Genomic DNA, 23,636 nt, shown 5'->3' with positions numbered 1-23,636 from the left:
TTTCCCTTGCTGTCAGTAGTTATTGAATAAAATTTGCCTTCACTGCTTTAACTAATGTCTGGCTTTGTTTATCTCTGACAGTTGTCATATCCATACCTATCTGTTATGTAGGTGAGTAGATGGTCTTGATTTTTAAGAGGACTGCAGAGAAGTCAGAAGAAAGGTTCACAGAGTGATAGAAGCTGAGCATCAATTTTAAAGGTTAGTTGGGAAACCCAACATATTGGAAATATTCCTGTAGCTCCTGCCCCATGTGCCTATGTGATGTATGTGCCCCATGAAGCACAGAATATACACAGATAAATAATTTGCTGAGCACATGCTAGAATGACTGCTTTTACTTAAACTCCTGATTTCACAGTACTGCCAATAATAGCTAACATTCATTGGTTATTTATGCTGTATATCCCAGGCACTGTGCTAAAACACTTTACATGCATGATCTGTCTTAATCCTCCTAAAAACCTTACAGTGCAGGTGCTGTTGTCATCCCCACTTTACAAGAAGAAAACTGGAGATCAGGAAAGAAAAGTGATTTTTCCCAAAGTCGTAAAGTTAGTAAGAGACTAAACCAGTAATCAAATCAACTCTTTGACCTCAGACCCCATATACTTACTCACCAAGCCTTGTTGTCTCCACTATATTACTGAGAAATAGAAAAGTACACACATAACAATAAATCAACGTAGTATATGGTGCATATCATAGATGTAGGAGGAAAAGACAGCACCTGCTTAGGGAACTTTTTAATAATTATAATAAGATTAATGAAGGGGGATTAATTAACACTGTTTTTACTAACCTTCTCATAAATCTAGAAAAATTTACCATTTTTCTGGAGAACTTGAACTTTCAGTTTAGGAATACACTTAATTGCTCCTAAATTCTATCAGTTATTGGCTGACATTCGGTATACATAATTTCCCCTCTTTTCTTTCCCTTCACCATTGCTTCCCCTGAATTGTTTTCATAGACTTGAGTAAATCTGCAAGCTGACTCAGCAAAACCCACCACTTCACATGAGAAACAAAGGTAGATAACAAAGTAACCTTGAGTTGATGTAGCCGGCCTCAGATGTGGCTTTGGTTGGCTGGATTCATCACTTTGAGTGAGCCCTGAGCACGGGGAATCATTATCTTTATTCTCTCTTGACATTAACTGAAGAAAAATCCAAGTCAGACACTGTCTCTTAATCAGTCAGTGTCGAGAAGTGTCACACTCACTAAACACTCCTTTGATTGTCAGTCTTATTGCAAAAGCTCGGGGAGACTGAGTCGCTTCTTCACATCTGGCACATTTGAAAAGAGTGATTTTCAAAAGGACTTTTCAAGTCACATGGCCTCCAGACCTGGACAAAGATGTGACAGGCACTATCTCCTTACAGATTCAGTGGCTTTTTCTCTGGAACTAAATCCATTAACTAGTCCATCTTGCTTCAAAAATCATAAAAATGTTCAACTTAGCATTCACTAAAATCAGCATCAGCAAACTGAGTAGGTCTGGAATTTGAGCTGGATTCCCCATATGGGGCATGCATTTGTAAAGACGCTTATAGCCCTGATGAGCCGATAGGGTAAGTACTTGCCAAAGTAAGAATGAAGAGACTGTTTGCTGTAAACTCATTTCTGCGGTAGTTGTCAAAGATGACATCGTGTTACAACTGGAAAGGCCCTTATGAAATTCTCCAGTCAGTAAGGAGGGATGAAAAAGAGCAGAGTGCTTCCATCAGATGCATTCTAACTGCAGGACACAAGGAAAGGTGCTTCACTGTTAGGAGCCTTAGTTCTCCTATCTATGAAATGGCAATGTGTTTTTATTTTATAATATTCTTGCATTAAATTAGATAATATTCAGCACTATACCTGGCATATGGTAAATGCTCAAAAAGTTTTAACAACCTGCTACTGTATCATCATCATCCTTGTCACTATCATCTACTTTAGGGCTCACCAAACTATAACCAGAAGGTCAAGTCTGGTCCTTGACCTGTTTTTGTAAAAAACTTTTATTGGAACACAGTCACATCCAATTGATAACATATTGTCTGTGGCTCTTTTTGCCCTATGATAGCAGAGATGAGTAGCTGTAGTAGAGATCTTTACAGAAAAAGTCTGCTCACCCTGATGAGTGTTTCCAAAACACCTGGGAAATGATGGAAAGGCCAAGAAGAAAATTCTGTTTTCTACCCCTACCCTTGTCATATATTAGAGTTTTACATATAATTTTATTATAGAAAAATTGAGGAAAAGGAAAGTAGAAGGACTAAAGGTAAGCAAACTAGGCTGGTGATGATTTTTTTTTTTTCTAAAAGGGAAAGACTAACCGCTTTGAGCTGGTAGGTAGGGGGTAGGAAGAAAGATATATTAGGCAGGTAGGACTGCCCCAATAAAGATGTATTAGCAAGAAATCATATGGAGTGTGGAGTGTCTGTGGAACTATAAGGAGTTCCCAGTTGATGAATCATAGAGTATGAGTTGGGAGCACGGAGTTGGAAGATGGACTTAGGCAGCTGGATGGCAGCCAAATCCTGCTTCCTACTGGGTGTTATCTTAAGGAAGTCGGACTTTATCTTAGAAGAGATGCAGAATTTTGGAGGGTAGAAGACAAAAGTGATATTCCAAGTTTTTCCTCTGGGTTGGTTCACCATGACAGAGGTAATTAAAAAATAATTTGCAGATAATGAAATGAAGGCAGGGAGAACAGCTGGGAAGTGGTGTTGGTGGTACGTGTAATGTACATTTTTCAAATTGTCACATGTCTGTTGGTCAAGTATTGCCAGGACTAGAAAACTTCGGAAAATTTAGTCTGGCTAGAAAGTCAATATAAATTTTTTCCTGGATTTTGAATTAAATTCTTTTAAATTTATGCAGATCCAAATTAAGACAGCAACCATGTTTTAGGAAGAAAGGATTAGAGGAGAAATAGGACATGCTCCTTTACAGTGGGAAAGGGTGTATCCTCATACGATTCCATGAATGTCAGCCCCATGATGGTAGAAGTAATAACCATTAGCACTCATTTATTGAACGCTAAACTGTGAACCAGTAATTTTATAGATATTAGTTCCTACAATACAATAATCTTTGAGGTAGCCATTGTTACCATTTCTGTTGTACAGGTAAGGACACATGCTTAGAGAGGTGGAGTGATATGCCCAAAGTTACAGGGGCAGTAAATGGCATAGCTCAGATTTGGACACAAATCTCATCTCTCTTCCATAGAATGCATGATTTATGAGTGCAGAATACCTTACTTTCTTCTGTTCTTGGAAGAATGACTGGCATGAGGTAGACACTCAATAAATATTCGCTAAACCATGAATGAAAATTTTAATGAATAGCTTGAAATTCCACTCCCATAACCTTCTATGATGTCGCAATTCCTCAGTACTAGAAAATTTTGGTAGCACACATTAATTGCTTAAAAAGGATCCAAATATCTTTCCTATGCCTATAACTGTATCAGAGGCCATTCAATTCATCTAAAAAAAATTTCTTGAGTGCCTTTTGCCTCTACTGGCACAATATATTCGTACTACATTTTATAGTCTGCCAAGAACTTTACTATGCATCACCTCATTTAATCTTCACCCTTGTAAAGTATTTACTCTATTTTACAGATGAAAAACTGAGTTTCAGAGGAATTACCTGCCCAAAGTTACACAGTCAAAAATTCAGGTCTCCTGAACCCAAGTTCATGCACTTTCCACTGTATCAGAATTGCTTCTTATGTAGATGACAAAAACTTGGAGCTTTAAGGGATGCAAACATTTTTTTTCATTTTTTATTGAAGTGTAATATATATGTATGTGTATGTGTATCTTCTATACATATATGTATATGCATATACATATGCTTTATATATGCATATATAAAGTAGTACACAAACTATAACTGTAGAGATCAATGAATTTTTATACACCCATATAACCAGCGCCTGGATCAAGAAGTAGAATACCATTAGTGCCACGGAATCTCTCTTGTGCTCCATTCAAACCACTAATCTCTCTCTTGAGGGTAAAATATCCTGTCTTCTAGTAGGATAGATTGGCTTTGCCTGTTTTGTACTTTATATAAATGGAAGCAAATAGTATGTATTGTTTTGTATCTGAGTACTTTTGCTCAATATTATCTTTAGAAATATTTAGAAATAGAAACATAGAATATTGTCTTTAGAAAGTTTATTAATATTGTGTGTAGTTTGTTTATTCTCATGGCTTTAGCATATTTTAGTATTTGAATGTAGCGTCATTATTTAAAAACACCTATTCCACTGTTGAATGTCATTTGAGTAGTTTTCAGTTTGAAATTTGAAAATTATTGGATTCCAATAGTGCTGCTATGAAGATGCTTGTACAGCATCTTTTGGTGAGCATACATATGCATTTCTATTGAGTGTGTAATTAGCAATAGAATTTGTGGGTCAAAAGATAAGGTTTTGTCACAGAGATTTATGTGGTTGTTCTTGTTTTTCTATTTGTTGTTTTTCTATATTCTTACTGATTAGTTTGGAGTTGATCATGTATGGTAGAATTGGGAATGATGTAAACGTGTTTGTTTTGAGGAAGGCCGGGGCCGGTTAATTGTTAGAAACTCTAAGCAGTGGTCAGGATGCACTGCTGCTAGTCTGTTGGACCCCAGAACAGTGGCGAATCTGCCTCCTGAGACCATGTACTTCATTTTACTTTGGTCCTCCACACATAGGTCAACCCCAGTTCTTGCACTTGGACTGTTGAAAGGCTGTTGCTCTAGAGGATTACAGCAACTCTTGAGGAATCATGTAATCAGTGATTCAGCATCTTAACATTAATCACTGAGTTTTCTTCTCTTTATATCAGTGAAACATAAAGGGAAGAGACTTCAGAGAAACAGAAGAAATTGTTTGCCCTTCCCCCATTATGGAGCATTATCTCCTCTTCTGTGTGGATAGATATTTTCATAATGGTTTTTCATTTCTATCTTCTCAGTTGTGTTAGATATTAGAATAATTTTATTAAGGGCTGGTGCAATCTTAGCTGAAGACTAGCCTTGGGCCGATATAGATATGCATATAGATGGGGAAATAGAGAATTTCCATTAGTATTTTGTACCTAAACATTTAGATAAGTTAGGATTTTTAAGGTATGCTATGGGTTATCAAGTGTCTGGTCCTAGCTTATTTGGAAATCTAAAATGAGACAAGACACTTGGACAACAGCAAGTTTGCACCTTTGCCCCGTACATTAATGTGGAGAAAGCTGAAATGTCAGAGACTAGGAGAGATTTGTGTAAAATACTGAAGCATTGGCATTTATAAAACTTGGTGACAATTTTCCTAGCTGAGTAAGAGCTGGGCAAAGATCCTATCTCACTCCAGTATTCTGGACATATTGTGTACCCAGTAAAATCACCTAAGATTTATCCAGTCAAATATTATTTGTGATAATGTTTTCAAAAGAGGTAGAAAACAGGTAAGCTATCTTGTCTGATGATGGCAGATGGAGGCAGGGCTGTCTTCTCTCTCTTTATTACATGAGCCTTTGAGGCCATGGCTACAAAATCAGGCTTCTTTCTTTCTTTCTTTATGGTGAGAAAGATTGACCCTGAGCTAAAATCGGTTGCCCATCTTCCTCTCTTTTGTATGGGGAATGCCACCAAAGCATGGCTTAGTAAGTGGTATGTAGGTCTGTGCCTGAGATCCGAACCTGGGTACCCAGGCAATGGAAGCGGAGCCGTGAACTTTATCACTATGCCACCAGGCCAGCCCTAGTGAGGCTTCTTTTAAAAAGAGAAAATGATGGAAAAAAGCCAAATTGCTATCTGATCTCTGCAGTGAGTCAATGTGATTAAAAATGAAGAAAAAAGGATTGTAGTTGATTGGAAGAGTGGGGACATAACAACCAGATCAAGGTATGGTCTTGGATTAGATACTGGTATAGATAACAAGTTATAAAAAATATTTGGGGTCAATAGGGAAAAATAGAATGTGATCTAGATGTCAAAGAGATAAAATTTTACTAAAATGGAAAAGTTGAAATTAATTCATGATAGAGGAGATTGGAAAATAGTATGTACAATATGAACTCACTTTAGTAAAACAAACAAAAAAATACATATACGCGAGCATGCTCACATAGAGAAAATCCAGAAAGATCTGAGCTGAAGATATTAGCAGTGACCTTAGGGTGGTGGAAATGAAAAGTTTTATTATTATTTTTATTGTTCTTAACACTTTTGTTTTGTCTTTATTTTCAACCTTTCTACAGTGTACAAGTTTTGATTGTGTTAATTAAAAGCGTTATGTTAAGTATAAGGAAATACATAAGTAAATATTTAAGGCATTCAGCACCACAAATTACCTGACAGCTGATTAATGCAAATGGCAAATCTAATAACAGTAGTGAGTAAAAATATTAATTAACATTGATTAAGTGTGCCAAGCACTATGATAATTTTTTTGCAAACATTGGTTCTCATTAAATTCTCATCAATTGCTTCTCATTAAAACCCTATGAAGTAGGTACAGTTATTATTTACATTTTGTAGATGAGGAAACTGAAGATCAAAGAGATTTACCAATTTGCCTTGGGACACAGCTAGTAAGTGACAGGAGGTAAAATTTAAGCCCAGATCTGTCTGAATACAAATTATCACTTAATTATCATATACATTGCCTCCTGTCATCCTCTTATTAACATCATCATCTCATTGCCAGTCCCAATGATGGTTTCTCTATTCTACTAGCTATAGAGATTACTCCACGAATTACCAAATAGTGTATGTTACATTAAAAAACTGCTAGGTCCTTGAGGGGCTGGCCCCGTGGCCGAGTGGTTGAGTTCGCGCGCTCCGCTGCAGGCGACCCAGTGTTTCGTCGGTTCGAGTCCTGGGCGCGGACATGGCGCTGCTTGTCGGGCCACGCTGAGGCAGCGTCCCACATGCCACAACTAGAGGAACCCACAACGAAGAACATACAACTATGTACCGGGGGGCTTTGGGGAGAAAAAGGAAAAAATAAAAACCTTTAAAAAAAAACCTGCTAGGTCCTTGAATATAGAAATTTGGAAAGCTGGAACAAAAATTTAATAAGAAGTGGTTGACCCCTGCATTCAAAGAGCTCATAATCCAGTGAGATTGTTATGACTGTAGAGAAAGAATTTGAATGTATTTACTTTTTTTAAAGTCAATTTTAGTGCAGAGAAAAAATAGAAATAAATTGAAAACATTTTTCTATAGTATTTCAATACCTTAATGAGTTAAAGTAAAGCACTTAACATCTTTTTACATAGATGTTTATATAAATACTGATAGATACTTATTGAAGAATGGATATGTAGATAGAAAGTTATTAATGTTTCTAGTAGATAGGAAAAGGTATGAACAGAATCTTAATTAAGTACCTTCATAAATATGCATTAAATATGCTTAAGAAGACTTCAGATATTCCCTTCCGGTTAAAAAGAATTGTTCTGGGAAACACGTTTTGCAGAATCACATATATTTCATGTACGTGCTTAATTTCATTTTAAAGTTCACTGGAATTTATGTTGCAATTAAACTAAATTGAACAATGTAAAAGTATACAGAAAAATCAGCAGATGTAAAAAGCTAAGAAGAAAACAATTCATATTAATTTTTCTTCTTTTTTTGCTCTAAAATGTCACGTTTTTCCAGTAATATAAGGGGAATTTACTAATGTGATTGAAATTTTTGTTGTAAGAACAGTTCAGAACTAACAGGGAAGAAAAGCATTTCAAGAGTGTGGTAGAACGACTCAGGAGATGGCTGCCTTGCCTGGAGGTTTTAGGTAGGCACAGAACATTCTGGAAATCCTTGGACCTATTTTGAAGCACTGACACTTGGGATCCAGGGACGTTTATTGATTTCACAGAGACAGGAAGAAAAAGACAGAAAGGTTTTCACTTATTAAATGCTATTACTACTTTAACCTCTTCCCACGGTCCCTTTAAAGAAAATCCTACTTCTAATTAAAATGAAAAATATGGTTTCAAACATTTTCCGTTAGATTCTTTGGTAGTTGTACTGTGACTTGACTGTGTTATAGTGATTTTCTGGAAGGATAAGGACAATTCCAGCAAAGAAAACAGCTCACTGTCTCTTCAGAATTTTGTGTATTCAACAAAGGAAAGGGAGTTGGAAAAACTTAGATGCCAGAGATTTTCTTGAAACAAACCAAACATTTGTCTTCCTGTTAGCAGAAATATCCTTCCCCACTCGGTCCCTTGCAGACTGAATCAATTCACCAAGGAAGTTTCTACTAACGTTGTGAAAAAATAGTAGGCATTTAAGAGTTACGGTTATCTTAAAGCACATCTGTGCCCTAGGAGTGAGGAGTGGAGATAACCTACTCATTTCTCATATGTAGATAACACTCCAGAAGCTAATCTTGCCCTTAGCTCTCACCCATAAGGAGGAAAATATTAGAATATCTCCACTATATTTGGATTCTACCTTCTAGGCAATGTAAATTTTAAAAAAAATATTTAAGAGCATTCCCTATTTTATATAAAACCATTTTCACAGTAAAGCAAAAGACTTAATCTTGCTCATTTGCTTCGAAAGTTTCTTAGAAATAGTCCTTCTGCAGCCATGATGGTCAGGCAGTCCATGCATATCCTGAACAAATGCAATACTCTGGTTTGTATTACATCACAGATATTTTCTGTGATAAAATGTGAACGGTGAGGAGAATATAAGAGTGCAAACTCAAGAGTCATATTCTCTGGGTTCAGGACCTGGTTCCATCCATTTACGTACTGTGGGATTGTGGGCAAGTTCCTTAATCTCTCCTTCAGTATCCTCACCCATAAAGTTGGGATAAAAATACTATCTTATATTGGGGCTGGCCCCGTGGCCGAGTGGTTAAGTCTGTGCGCTCCGCTGCAGGCGGCCCAGTGTTTCGTTAGTTCCAATCCTGGGCACGGACATGGCACTGCTCATCAAACCACACTGAGGCAGCGTCCCACATGCTACAACTAGAAGGACCCACAACGAAGAATATACAACTATGTACTGGGGGGCTTTGGGGAGAAAAAGGAAAAAATAAAATCTTTAAAAAAAAATACTATCTTATAGGGCTGTTAAGAATTGAATGAGTTTAAAAGTATGTAGAACAGTAAATGGCATATAGTATGTTTGTTTAAAACATTAGATATTATTTCTTGATGATTCATATCCAATGATACATAATATTCTAACAAGTAAATATGCTATCATTGGCTTTTCCATCAATATCCCTATTCAATGGATTTGTTCATAATTGATTTAGTCCAATGTAGTTTATTTTATTAGCCTTGTGGTGTATCAGAATTAACCAGAAAAAAATACACAAATTGCAAAACGTTCATACTTTTTAGACCTTTTCTCAATTATGTATGAAGAGCCTTGGTTATTTCAGAAATAAAGTAATAAAGGTAGCCATCTAGACAATCTATCTGAAACATATTCCTGTTGTCCAGAATCAACAGGTAGTACCTTGATAATAAAATATTACCATGATAGCAATAAATAATCAAGGTAATATTTTCAGCGAGTCACTTTAAGCTTATGGAATGATACAAACTCCAATTACAGAAAATCAAAAGTTTCCCCTGTTGAAAGCAGAGAACTTTCCTAAAATATGACCCTTAAAAAAGCATTGATTAGACATATGCTACAGGATATATGTGGATTAACTTGACCTATTTGGAGCATGGATATCTGAACAGGCACATCACTTTAGTAAATAATTGTGAGAAGTTAATTTACAGACAAAGCTGCAGAATTAGTAATTTGTCTATATTTTAACAATTTATTAGCTTTCCAACCCCATATTTTAGAAAAGTCTTGCTTCTTTTCTCAGAACATGCCAAATAATGTAGACTTTTAAGAAGAAAGTCTCAATAGAGTTTTTGAGCTAAAATACTCTGAGTCACTGAAAAGACATGCTTTGTCTGTAACGCAGTTCTATACGGAGGGAATATGAAGTGGAGGACTAGGCAGTCTGCAATAAGTTTGATAAATGTAGATGTCAAATAATATCAGGTTTTCTTTAACAGGAAGCTTTGTCTGTGAATTATTAAAGCCATTCCCTTCAATATTTGGATCCCTCTGTCTTCACCGACCCAGTCGATATGAATTTCATTAAATGGATTGGCATAGACACAGCTAGGTCCCACCAGCCATATTGGACAGTAATCGGTACCAACAAACACACTGACCTGCACCAGATATTTGAAATGGGTCATGCGCTGGTATGCTAACCTAGAATAAAAGTAGTAAGAGCCAGAGGCATTAGAGAGTGTTCTCCTTTCCCACATATGCTGTTAAAAAGAGAAAGCATGAGGAAATATTTTTAGCAAATCACAGTCATCATAGGCAGCCATGATATTTGGGGGACACATAGAACAAGTCCCTAAATAGAATCTAAGACTTTCATGTGATGATGTTGCCCTCTCCCAGGATGAGATGGTACTAACAGATTGTGTCTATTGTTCTTAAGGTATATATGATAGGCACCTATGCCTCATCCAAAAGATAGACTGTTTTTCTGCCCAATGGAGGAGAAAATATACTATAAGGAAATGCTGAAAGCTTCTTTGATGAGAAATTATACTTTCTTACTCTTTCTGCTTTGTAGACATTCCTATATACAAATTCCTATATATATATAAGAAAAATGAGACCCTCATATACTAAAAAAGATTGAAAGAAAACAGTGAATATATAGAACAAAGGGCCAGCAAATTCTGCCCTGGGGAAGTAAGGCAAAGGGTAAGAACATTCCTCCACTTTCCTTGAACATCAGTCCATACAAGGAGTTTGGTTAGTGCCGGTGCTAAATACCCCTTAAATGGCCATCCCCACTCACCATGTGTAGAGCCCAGAATTGTTCATATGATTTAAAATTCCCTCCTTCAGGCAGACAACTAAGAGTGATTCTGTTATCTTGGTATTGCTTGGTCTGAATTTAATAAGTGCTTGTAACAAAGTATTTTCTACGGGCCAGCCTGGTGGCATAGTGGTTAAGTTTGCACATTCTGCTTCAGTGGCCCTGGGTTCACAAGCTCAGATCCTGGGGGTGGAGCTACACACTACTCATCAAGCCATGCTGTGGTGGCATCCCACATAGAAAATAGAGGAAGATTGACATAGATGTTAGCTCAGGGACAATATTCCTCAAGCAAAAGAGAAAGATTGGCAACAGATGTTAGCTCAGGGCCAATCTTCCTCACCAAAAAAAAAAAAAAAAAGGTATTTTCTAACCTGGAGCATTTGGAAGAATTATAATTAAGTTTTACTTTAGAATGTGAATGGGAAATGCCTATGTAACACAGTAAAACTCTTCATTTACCATCAAAGACATGTGAAATCAATGTCTACACCCACTGCCATAGTTATGTTATATACTTGCTGAGGCCAACCCATACTGAGGAACTTAAACCAAGCTCATCAAAAGGTAAATTAAAAGAAGAAAATAGAACTAGTTGCTAAGAGACTTTTGGGTCATCTGGAGCAGCCACTCGCTCATGTTTAGCTGGAATAAATCCAAATCCTGTTACATACCAAGGAGCTCACACATAAACTTGGAACCCAGACAGATGGAGGAGGAGGTTGCCCTTAATTCCTAAGAAATGGGTACTAACAACTCATAATGATGGGATGCTTACCAATGACCTCTGAAGACTTCTCCAATCACTAATTCTAACTAGCCAGAGTTCTTTGACTACAAGCGACAGAAAAGAAGTCAGCACTACATAAGAAAATTGTTTTTTTGGCGTAAAAACAGGCATGTAGATCAATGGAACAGAAAAGAGATACCAGAAATAAACTCATGCATATATGGTGAATTAATTTACAACAAGGGAATCAAGAATATGCAATGGAGAAAGTATAGTCTCTTCAATAGATGATATTGGGAAAACTGGACAGCCACATGCAAAAGAATGAAATTGGACCATTATCTTACACCCTACAAAAAATTAACTCAAAATGGATTAAAGACTTGAGCGTAAGATCTGTAACTTAAAGCTAAACTCCTAGAATAAAACATAGGTGGTAGGCTCCTTGACATAAGTCTTGATGATGATTTTTTTGAATCTGACACCAAAAGTAAAAGCAACAAAAGGAAAAACAAACATGTGGGGCTATTTCAAATTAAAAAGCTTCTGCACAGCAAAGGAAACCATCAACAAAATAAAATGGCAACCTACTGAATGGGATACAATATTTGCAAATTATATATCTGAGGAGGGGTTAATATCCAAAATATATAAAGCACTCATATAACTCAATAGCAAAATCCCGAATAATTCAATTTAAAAATCCAATTTATTAGGAGGTCTGAATAGACATTTTTCCAAAGAAGACATACAAATGGCCACTGGGTACATGAAAAGATGCTCTACATCATTAATCATCAGGGGGATGCAAATGAAAACCACAAGGAGGTATCACCTCACACCTGTTAGAATGGCTATTATCAAAAAGACAAGAAAGAACAAGTGTCATTGAGGATGTGGAGAAAAGGGAACCGTGTGCACTGTTGGTGGGAATGTAAATTGGTGCAGCCACTATGGAAAACAGTATGGAAGTTCCTCAAAAAATTAAAAATAGAAATACCATATGATCTAGCAATTCTACTTCTGGGTATTTATCTGAAAACAAAAATACTAACTCAAAAAGATATATGCACCCCTATGTTCATTGCAGCACTATTCACAATAGCCAAGATATAGAAACAACATAAGTGCCCATCAATGGATAAATGGATAAAGAAAATGTGGTGTGTATATATATTATTCGTGGAATAATGGAATATTATCCCAATGGAATATTATTCATCCATAAAGAAGAATGAACTCTTGCCATTTGCAATAACATGGATGGTCCTCGAGGACATTACACTAAGTGAAATAAGTCAGAGAAAGACAAATACTCTAAGATTTCACTTACATGTGAAATCTAAAAACAGACAATAAAACAAGTTCACAGATACAGAGAATGGATTTGTGGTTGCCAGAGACAGGGGGTAGAGGGCAGGGAAATGGTTGAAGGGTGTCAAAAGTTTAAAAACAAAACTGCGCCTGTTAAATGAATGAACATATTGGCTGAATGCAATCTGAGTCATCTTTTATAAAAAACAAGAGTACAGACTTGAAACAAAAAGAAAAGTGTTTTTGTTTAAATGAACACAAACTTATTGTAAAGATTTAGTGTACCTTAAGAAGAAACAAAAAATTAAAGAATCACACTCAGAAAGAACAAAAGAAGGGGTAATTATGTCAATTTTGAGGGCATATGCTGTAGGAATTAATGGACTGTTTTGTTGGGGCATCAACGTTGGCATGAATTAGCTGTGATTGTTTTCTGTACTTACATAGCTTCACCTAGGTTTCAAGGTCTTAGGCAATAGAGAATCTAACTAAGCTCTATCTCTAAGCAACTAAGAAAATCCAGCTTAGGTGAGATGCCAATCACTTATCCAAGGTTGGGAGGATATCTTGATTGGTAATCTCATTAAAACTGTAGTTGACAATTTTGAATTGATTCAAAAGGACATTGGGTTGCTGCTACTGGAACAATGCTAATGGATAATGGAAAATAAGGCAACAAATATCCATTATACCAACCATCTACTCAATGTATCCTCAGATTAACCAATGTATCTATAAAGGGATACTAAGATCACCATATATTTTGTATACTCCAATTATCTTGCAAGTATTTTATATATATGAAATATTTAAATGTCCTGATGGTCCAAGGTTATCTACCAGATGCCTCAAACTTGGCAAGATTCAACTCCAAACTCTGTCTCTCATGCCATTCTTATTGAGGCTTGGTTTTGGTCTGTGTTAGTACAGGTCTAGAGTACACCTTCCTCTAAGGTATGGTCCTGAGTCCTAATGTGTGGGCTGTTTGGTGTGTTAGCTAAATAGCTGGGGTATTAACAAGGTCGTTTCACTCTGGTTGGTCCAGAACTGCAATCACTTCCAGCATTCTTTTATTTCCTTTACCTCCATTCTGCCCTTACCCCATAGCAGTTATTCCCGGTAAACCTCGAAAAGTCTGGTCCTGTACATATGCAGCCCAGGTCTCAGCCAAATAATTTCCTGGAAAACCCTCCACCCAAACTTCTAGGTTCTTTCCTCTGTGCAACTCTCTCCTACGTGCCCTGTCCCACAGTTTCTACACATTGCAGAGGCCTGGAACTCTGCTCTCGGCCCTGGCAGCTCAGTGGGTCTGCCATGCTCTGCTTGTGATCCAACTCTCTCTGTGACATTCAGGAAATTGTCCCTGGACAGAAAGCTGGAACAAGACAGAAACTTGCCTTATGAGTTTCTCTTCTCTCAGGGCTTGCCATCATGTGATACTCTGGTCCAATGCCTGAAAACAGGTACCTCAAATATTTTGACCAGTTTTAGATATTTATAGCAAAAGGGCTGGTCCAATACCAGTTATTACATCATGGCCAGAAGTAGAAGTCCATGAAAATAATATTTAATGAAACTGTAAGTTCTGGAACATAAATACACTGTGAACATTTTTGTAAAAATTTAGGAAAGGCTTGTTAAAAACATACTTTTGGAGCCCATACATAGATGAAATTGGATGAAAAGGTAATCAAGGTGGAAAACACAGAGTTTAAGATACTAGTTAGCTTGGATAAGGAAGGCAGGGTTTCAGTCTTCCTGGGGTAAGACTTAAAGGTTGATGTAAATCATTGCCAATATTCTACCTTTTGTGTTGTATAATAGTTTCATAAGTACTTACTATACTATTAAAAAAGAGAGCTTAGAAAAATAAATTTAAAATGGCCTTGTATTGATCAGTGATGAGATTGTGTCGTGAGCAAAACAGTATGATTTCTCCAATTCTCTCCTCGTGAGACCAAATTTCTTTAATTACTTGCAAACTGGACCACAGGGATTGTCTGGGTTTTTTTTTGATTGACAAATTGGAAAATAATGCCAACAGCAACTCCTTTGTGGGAAGCTATATGGCGTTTCTGAGGGACACTGAGATGCTCCCTCCCTCGCTAAGAGGAAACTCTTGTATTCTTCTGCAAAATACGACTTTACATAACTTAAAATATTTTCAGCTGGGCTCAGCATTCAAGCACTAAATTTTATAACTGTTTAGGACAGGGACTGTAATAGCCCCGAATTAGAAACAACCTGTCTTCCTATTAACACTAAAGTAGATAAATAATATGTAATATGTTTACACAATGGAATACTTACTGCAATTAAAACAGGAACTACTATTAAATGAAACAACATAGATAAATCCTACCAACATAACATTGAGCAAAGAAGTCAAACACAAAAGAACACATACTATATGGTTCCACTTATAGCCAAACTAATCTGTAATATTAGAAGTAAAGATAATAGTTACATTTAAGGGTGTTGGCGCGTAGTGGATGGGAAGAAGGATGAGGGAAGCTTTCGGATGCTTGTAACATTTTATGTTTTGATTTGGATGTTGGTTGAATGGATGGTTCATTTTGTGATAATTCAACACTCTGTAAACTTATGTTTATTCTACTTTTGTATATACATTATATCTGTATATTTGTGTGTGTGTGTGTGTGCTTGAGGAAGCTTGGCCCTGAGCTAAATATGTTGCCAATTTTCCTCTTTTTGCTTGAGGAAGATTGTCACTGAGCTAACATTTGTGCCAATCTTCCTTTACTTTTATTTGGGATGCTGCCACAACATGGCTTGACGAGCAATGCTAGGTACTCTCCCTAGATCCGAACCTGAAAACCCCAGGCCACTGAAGCAGAGCACGCGAACTTAACCACTATGCCACTGGGCCAGCCTCTATACATTATATTTTTAAGACCAAGTTTATTTGTTTTAATATTAAGTAGCATTCCAAAACTAAGCATATGGTTTTCTTAACTGGTAAGGCCCCTTTCCTTAAATTGTTACAAAAATGTGAGCAATGGCATTCTGTCTATCTTAGGAGGGATGGACAAAAATAATTGTATTTCCTGCTAAGCTCCATGACATGATCTGCTCATTATTTTCTACTGTGAAGAATGCCCTTTTCATTTTTTTTTAAACTCAAGATAACTTAATAATGACATTCAAATTCAAATTTCCTTTTCTAGTTTGGGGTACTCAGAAACAGGCTATCTTCATTTTATAATAATATTAATAAGTGGCAGTAGTATTACTAACAGTTGAAAAAAAATTTCAAGAGGGGCCGACCTAGTGGCGCAGCGGTTAAGTGTGCACGTTCTGCTTCAGCGGCCCGGGGTTCTCTGGTTTGGATCCGGGTTTGCAGACATGGCACCACTTGGCACACCATGCTGTGGCAGGCGTCCCACATATAATGTAGAGGAAGATGGGCACGGACGTAAGCTCAGGGCCAGTCTTCCTCAGCAAAAAGACAAGGAGTGGCAGCAGGTGTTAGCTCAGGGCTAATCTTCCTCAAAAAACCCAGAAAAAATATTTCAAGATATAAAGATACCTCATATCTTCTTCCCATATTCTTGTTGTAGCTTATTTAAATTATTGTGTGGCAATAGAATAGTGCAACTGTTGCTGTATCCTGCCCTCCAAGTGACAACACATCGAGACCACCTGTAAGTAGAGGTGTTACTTGATTGTGACAAATATCAAAGGCCTTCCCTGCTGAGGAGGGACTTTCCAAGGGCGCTAGATATATTTGACCCATTGGAGATATGCTTTCCAGCTCTGAGCTCTCCCCCACTGAGTCAACTTGTCTTGAAAAAAATAAATGAGCACAAACTTTTCCCATACTCCAAAGTGATTTATCACAGAACAGAAACTTCAATTTGATAAATCTTTAGCCATCACTCAAAGTGTCTGTTTTCTCTGTAGATGACATTCCATTATACAAAAAAATCACATGTACAAAAATCGTATTGTCAGAAAGTGTATTGAAGTCAAATCATGACTTTCTTTAATTATTTGACCTCTAAAAGAAAAGAAAATCTCTTGTTAGTTCATGGTTTGGTGTCTTATTGAATAAAGTAAGAATGTTCATAGCGCAGATTTAAGGCAAGATGCATTTACTCACAAACATGAGACTTGGAAATAGTAAAAGTTCACTGCTGTAGCATCTACTATGCTTTACATACTGCATCACTCTGAACTTGATCAGCAAAAAGGGCTCGTACAAGCATTCTGTGACTAAGGGGTTTAATATGTGAATTGAGACTCACATGAATGTGGAAAAGGCTAGGGGAACGAAAACATGGAAGACTGCATTCAGAGGATTGGAGAAAATTTCATTACGCAGCCCAAAGCACTGGATTTGGGGAACGCAGTCACCAATCGTGAATAAACTTGCATAGCACCATGATCACAGAGGGGAGCTTGTAAAGAGATCTGGAAGCTGACCGCTTCTGACTGCCCCAGCCTTCCAGAGAACGCTAGCTTGGCTTCACTTTGCCGTCTAAAGAACACATGGATTCCTCTCATTGGAAAATTCTAAACTGGGACTGCATGGCAAAGGGGATTCTGGGAAACATAATTTCTAGTCTTAGAAAGGGTTAGTGGTGATGATGCCACATTGGCAGCTACCATTCTGGCACAGTGCCCTTTGTCAGCTCAGCGTCTATATCCATTCCCTTTTACTCCTATTTAGGATCCAAATAAAAATAACATCCTGCTTCTGCTTAATATGATGCCGCTATTCCGTATGCAACTGTATGTATTCAATACAAAATTGAAGACATACGAATCTCTCCCTAAATGAGGAGACACAGGTTCCATGGACTCAATCTACCTCTGGCAATACTTAGTCCTCTCCCACCTAAGTTCCACTCCTGCTTTGATATTCTATTACTTAGATACTGAGATATGGGGTGTAATATTATTAATACACTTACATTAGATAGAATGGGAATGAGAGAGAGGAAAGTGAAAAAGAATTGATAAGTATATGTTACTGTAGTCTGAATGTTTGTGTCCTCCTAAAATTCACATGTTGAAATCCTAGTGCCCAATGTGATGGTATTAGCAGGTGGAGTCTGGGAGGTGATTAGGTCATGAAGGTAGAACCCTCATGTATGGGATTAGTGCCCTTATAAAAGAGGCTCCAGAGAAATCCCTTGCCTCTCTGCCAACCCCTTGGTCAAGTGGTTAAAGTTCCACGCCCTCCACTTCGGCGGCCTCAGTTTGCGGTTTTGGGTCCTGGGTGTGTACCTACACCACTCTTCAGTCATGCTCTGGAGGCATCCCACATACAAAGTGGAGGAAGATTGGCACAGATGTTACTCAGGGCTAATCTTCCTCAAGCCAAAAAAGAGGAAGATTGGCAACAGATGTTAGCTCAGGGCAACTTTTCCTCACAAAATAAATGAATAATAAAAAAAAAATAAAACAGCATGCATTTGTCATGTCACAATTTCCAGGGATCAGGAGTCCCAGCAGGGCTTAGCTGGGTCCTCTGTGCAGGATCTCGCAAGGCTGACATCAACGTGTCAGCAGGATGCATTCTCATCTGGAGGCTCAAATAGGGAAGAATCTGCTTCCCAGCTCCTCCGGTTGGCAGATTTCTTTTCCTTTAGGCTGTAGAATTCATAGCAGCTTGCTGCTTCAAAGCCACAACATATGCGAGAGAGAGAAATTGCTGCTTTCATGCTCCTAGTCTTGACTGCAGGGAACGCTTGGGCTTTTTTCTAAGGCTCCCTTGATTAGGTCAGACCAACCCAGGGTAATCTCTCTTCTCATTAACTCAAAGTTGACCAATTAGGAACCTTAATTACATTTGAAAAATCCTTTCACCTTTGCCTTTTAACATAATACAATCATGTGGGTGGTATCCCACTGCCATTGCCAAATTATATTGGTTAGAAGCAGATCATAGGTGCTGCTCACACTTGAGGGGAGTGGATTACACAAAGGCGAGGATATTAGGAGGCGGAAATCAGGGGCATCATCCTAGGGTGTTGTATTAGAATGCTCCAGAGAAACAGAACCAATAGCATTCACTCATTCATTTATTTATTATAAAGAATTGGCTCATGTAAAATTTGGGGGTCTGACAAGTTCAAAATCTGCAGTGTGATGGACCCGCGTGCTGGAGATTCAGGAAAGCTGATGGTGCAATGAAGTCTGAAAACAGTCTGCTGGAGAATTCCCTCTTTCTTGGGGAAACTGGTCTTTTTGGTCTATTCAGGCCTTCAGCTGATTGGATGAGGCCCACCTACATTATGGGGGGCAATCTGCTTTACTCAGAGTTCCCTGGTTTAAATCTTAATCTCATCCAAAAATGCTCTCCAAGTTGACAGATACAATTAACGATCACCTGTGTGTACACTACTCCTAAAAAAAATCTTAAGAGACAAATACTATTTTATCCTTCCTTTACAAATGAGGAACTAAGATACAGAGAAATTAAATAATTTGACCAAGGTCACCCTATGAGTAAAAAATGGACCCAGGATTTGAATTCAGCTACTCTGATTCCAGAGTCTGTGTTACATACTACACTCTTTTGATAGAAATGTAATGCCCACCTGGGGCAACATTTTCCTATTTGTTGAAGAGAAATACCCTCAGGCAGTAACAAAGGAAAAGTGGAAGAAGTTAATAGACACAACACAGAAATTTAGAATAACAGTTAAAGATAGATGTGTGACACCAAATTCCTGCTGATTTTACTGAGAATGTTTTGAAGATCATCTCCACGCCAGGCATCAGGAAGGCTTTTTTTTTTTTTAAGATTTTATTTTTTTCCTTTTTCTCCCCAAAGCCCCCTGGTACATAGTTGTATATTCTTCGTTGTGGGTCCTTCTAGTTGTGGCATGTGGGACGCTGCCTCAGCGTGGTTTGATGAGCAGTGCCATGTCAGTGCCCAGGATTCAAACCAACGAAACACTGGGCCGCCTGCAGCGGAGGGCGCGGACTTAACCACTTGGCCACGGGCCCAGTCCCATGAAGGCTTTCTATCTATGTGTTCACATTTTAATCCTCTTGACCACCTAGTAGGACAGCAATTATTATTTGTAATGTTCTTGTGAGGAAAAAGACTGAAAAAGCGACTTGTGAAAAGTCATGCAGTTGGAAAGTGGCCAAGCCAGAACTCAAAGTCAGCCTGGTCTCCCCAGGGGCTTAGAGGGAGCCATCTGTGCCATTTCATTGATCAACGGCTCATTTACACACACTCTAGTATATATGGAAGGAAATAACTCGTAAGTAAATAAGCACAATGCAGATAAAGATATTGAATGATGGTGTAGTTATTTTTTATCATGTATTTTATTCAAAATATTTTCTATCCTCTCTATAATTTTCGTCACTCATGATATGTCTATTTGCAAATATTATGTTTGCTTTTGTTGTTAAAATTTTGTTTCAAATATATACTTAGCAAGTAACTGTCTTGAAGGTGGCTAAGGATTAGACTTAAGCCATTAAAAGTATCTTTTTGCCTATGTAAGACACAGCTTGATATGTTGTTTTAAATTACAGGATATTTTTGACAAAAACAGTAAAATTCTTAAATCCGCAAATCAAAGAGTACTTCCAGTGTAAATGGTTACGGAAACACTCAATTTCAATCTCATTTATCAAGGAAAAACCATTTTAATGTGTGCTTTTATTGTCATTGTTGGTATAGCAAGTTACATTATTTTGTAAACAAGTCAGGTGAGAGTCTTTCTGAACTCAGTTTGGTCTTTATGACTACTCAGGATTTTGTGGTCAGTTTCCCACAGGCATGGTCTGGGTGTCAAAGGGATCCAGTTCACAGGACTCCACATATTGCAGTCATGGCTCCCAAAGCTGACCTTGGAGTCTGTCTCTGTAGATAAAGCCCCAGGACAGAGGAGTGTTGAAATGTTTACTATTGTCCTGAACATGCTGCTACAAATCAGAACACTGTCTTTATTTCATTTAAGTAGAATTGTGATGTATTTAATTCAGTGCTTTTGAAATAAAAAAACTCAAACAGAATGAATGTTGATGACACTTTCACAATCAACTTGCCTCATTTTTCAGGACCTCTGCATTTCTCTGTGTGAATGCAGCAGTCAGGTTTGGTTGCCCAACCCAACATCCATTCCTGAAGCCGTTTCTCTTGACCATCTCCAACATAGAACTAGGAAAGCTACAAAGTCGCTTTCCCAGCCTACCTAGGAGGCCATGTGATGTAGTTTTGTCAAGGAAACACAAGCAGATGTCTTGTGGGAGTGCAGGGGTGGCCACTGAGCAAAGTCCACTTTTCTGATGAAAGGGAGAGGCATCGCTTGCACTCCCCCTGTGGCCACTGCCTCTCCTTTCTCCCTGAATTGATGTAAATGTGAATCCTGGATCTCTAGCTCATTCTGAGGCTGTGAGAATAAAAGAGCAACATACTAAGCATAGTGGAGTAAAAAGAAAGAACTTTGGTCTTTGTGAGTATTAATGGGCCACAGAACCAAAGCCAGGAGCTGCCCATATCCAGGCCTCTTATTACATGAGAAAAAACTGTATCACTATTTGTGTAAGTCACTTCCAGTTGGAACTCTGTCACTCATAACTAAGCATTCCTTTAATGCTTTCAGTTGGGTGGTATGGTTCCTGCCTAGAAATGAACCTGGGCTGCGGTGGTGAGAGCACTAAATATTAACCACTAGACACCAGGGTGGGCTCTCTTAACTCCACAGAACAGTTACTAGTTATCACGATGCCCAATGCGCATTTTACATCTGAGAAAACAGAAGTTAAGTATGCTCAAGGTTGCATGGTTAGCATTTGGCAATAAAATATGCTTACCTCAAGCAAAGGTGCCAGGATACAAGGCAACCACCTAGAATGAGGATTTTTCTTCTTATTATGAAAGATTCACTCATTCCCCCAGTACTAGGGCCATGGTGTCAATATGACCAATCAATCAAGAACATGGATTGCAAAGTCAGAAAGATAATGGTTTAAATCTGAGCTCTGTTACTTATTAGATATCTGATCTTGGGTAATATAGTAAATATCCGCAAGTCTCAGTTTATATGTAGGCTGAGTGTATAACTTCTTATTTAGGATAGAGAAAATATAAAAATATCCTCTACAATTCACCCATGCATTTCTGTGCCAAGGCAGCTCTTCATCATTGCCCTCATTCTCATCTTCATCATCATGGCTAACCCCTTATGGGCAGTAACTATGCGTCAGGTGTAGGGTTACACATTTTTTTCCCCCTGCTTTTTTCTCCCCAAATCCCCCCAGCACATAGTTGTATATTCTTAATTGTGGGTCCCTCTAGTTGTGGCATGTGGGACACCACCTCAACGTGGCCTAATGAGTGGTGCAATGTCCGTGCCCAGGATCCCAACCAGCGAAAACCTGGGCGGCCAAAGCAAAGCGCGTGAACTTAACCACTCAGCCGCAGGGCCGGCCCCTATACATTTTTTACGTAGAGTGTCATTTGATCCTAATTTCACCCCTAAAAGTAGGCACTATTATTTTTCCTCTTGCGCATGTGGAAAATTGCAATCATATGCCTATTCTGCAGTATAGCCAGGGCTCATATCCAAGTGTGTCTGATTCAAAGTTCATATTTTTAATCACGATGCCATTCTGGCCCCAGGAGGCACTAGCAACACAAGTAACAACCAGACAAAGTTTCTATTCCCTAAGGAGAGTTTATAGAGGGAGGCCAATATTTTCAACACTACAGTAGGACAATGCAGGATTAAAGGTACTGCCATTTTGATGTCTAATTTGTGTTCTGATCTCACATTTGCCGAAAGGATATTGTAAAATTAAAATTGTACAGAGTGCGTGCACGTGTGTGTGTGTGTGTGTGTGTGTGTGAGACACAGAGTGCACGAGCTGTTTCTCTGTAGTTGCTTCTCATAGTGTGCTGTTCTATGATTTTCCTAGATCACATTTGTCATAGACTACTGGGTGCTACTTTTCGGAAAAGGCAGGCTGGTGTGGGGAGCAAGAGGGTGAAGTCCTCCTCTTCAGTTTGGTCCCTTCCTACCCTTTGAGTTCAGGAGTCACACTGGTTTTGTCCTTGAAGAAAACAAAGAATTGAATCCATTAATATTAAAGATTTTACTAGGGGCATATGCTACCCTTTCTAGAAACTCTGGATTGAGTATTGTTTAAGTGATTTAAATTCCCTAAAAGATCATTCTACTGTGTTACTTCAAGACTAATGAGCTGAATATGAACAGTAGGGCAATGGAAAGAAGAAAAAAATACATTTGAAGTCTTCTTCCTGGATTTCAGTCCCAACTCCTTCAACTGATAAATGACAAGTATCATCTATATCTTACTATGCCATCCTAACTTATATCACGATGTTTTCACATATTTTGACTGTGCAATTCAGTCATAGAATAACAGGTCTACTTGCAAAATTTAGCAATTACTTTAAAAATCACTTGGCAATTTGGAACATTTTAGACAAATGAAAGTGAACATTATGCCCAGGCAAAATATTAATAGGAGACTGTGGAACAATCAGTCTTTGCACAGCAATTTGGGAACATATGGTGATACATTCAAACAAAAGGCCACGTTCAAGGTTGAAACAGCCTTTGTGCAATGGGGCCAGGCAGTAACTTATGGCATTGATTACATAAAATGCAGCCCCAGACTTCTTTTCTGGCTCTCTGTTTTGTAGGACCACATTGGAAAGGTAATAAGGAAAACTGGGTATGTGCTTGAGATTTACAAGGCAATC

The sequence above is a fragment of the Equus caballus genome, chromosome 14 (assembly GCF_041296265.1).
Source record: "Equus caballus isolate H_3958 breed thoroughbred chromosome 14, TB-T2T, whole genome shotgun sequence".
Lineage (NCBI taxonomy): Eukaryota > Metazoa > Chordata > Mammalia > Perissodactyla > Equidae > Equus > Equus caballus.
Note: the sequence above shows the minus strand (reverse complement) of the source record.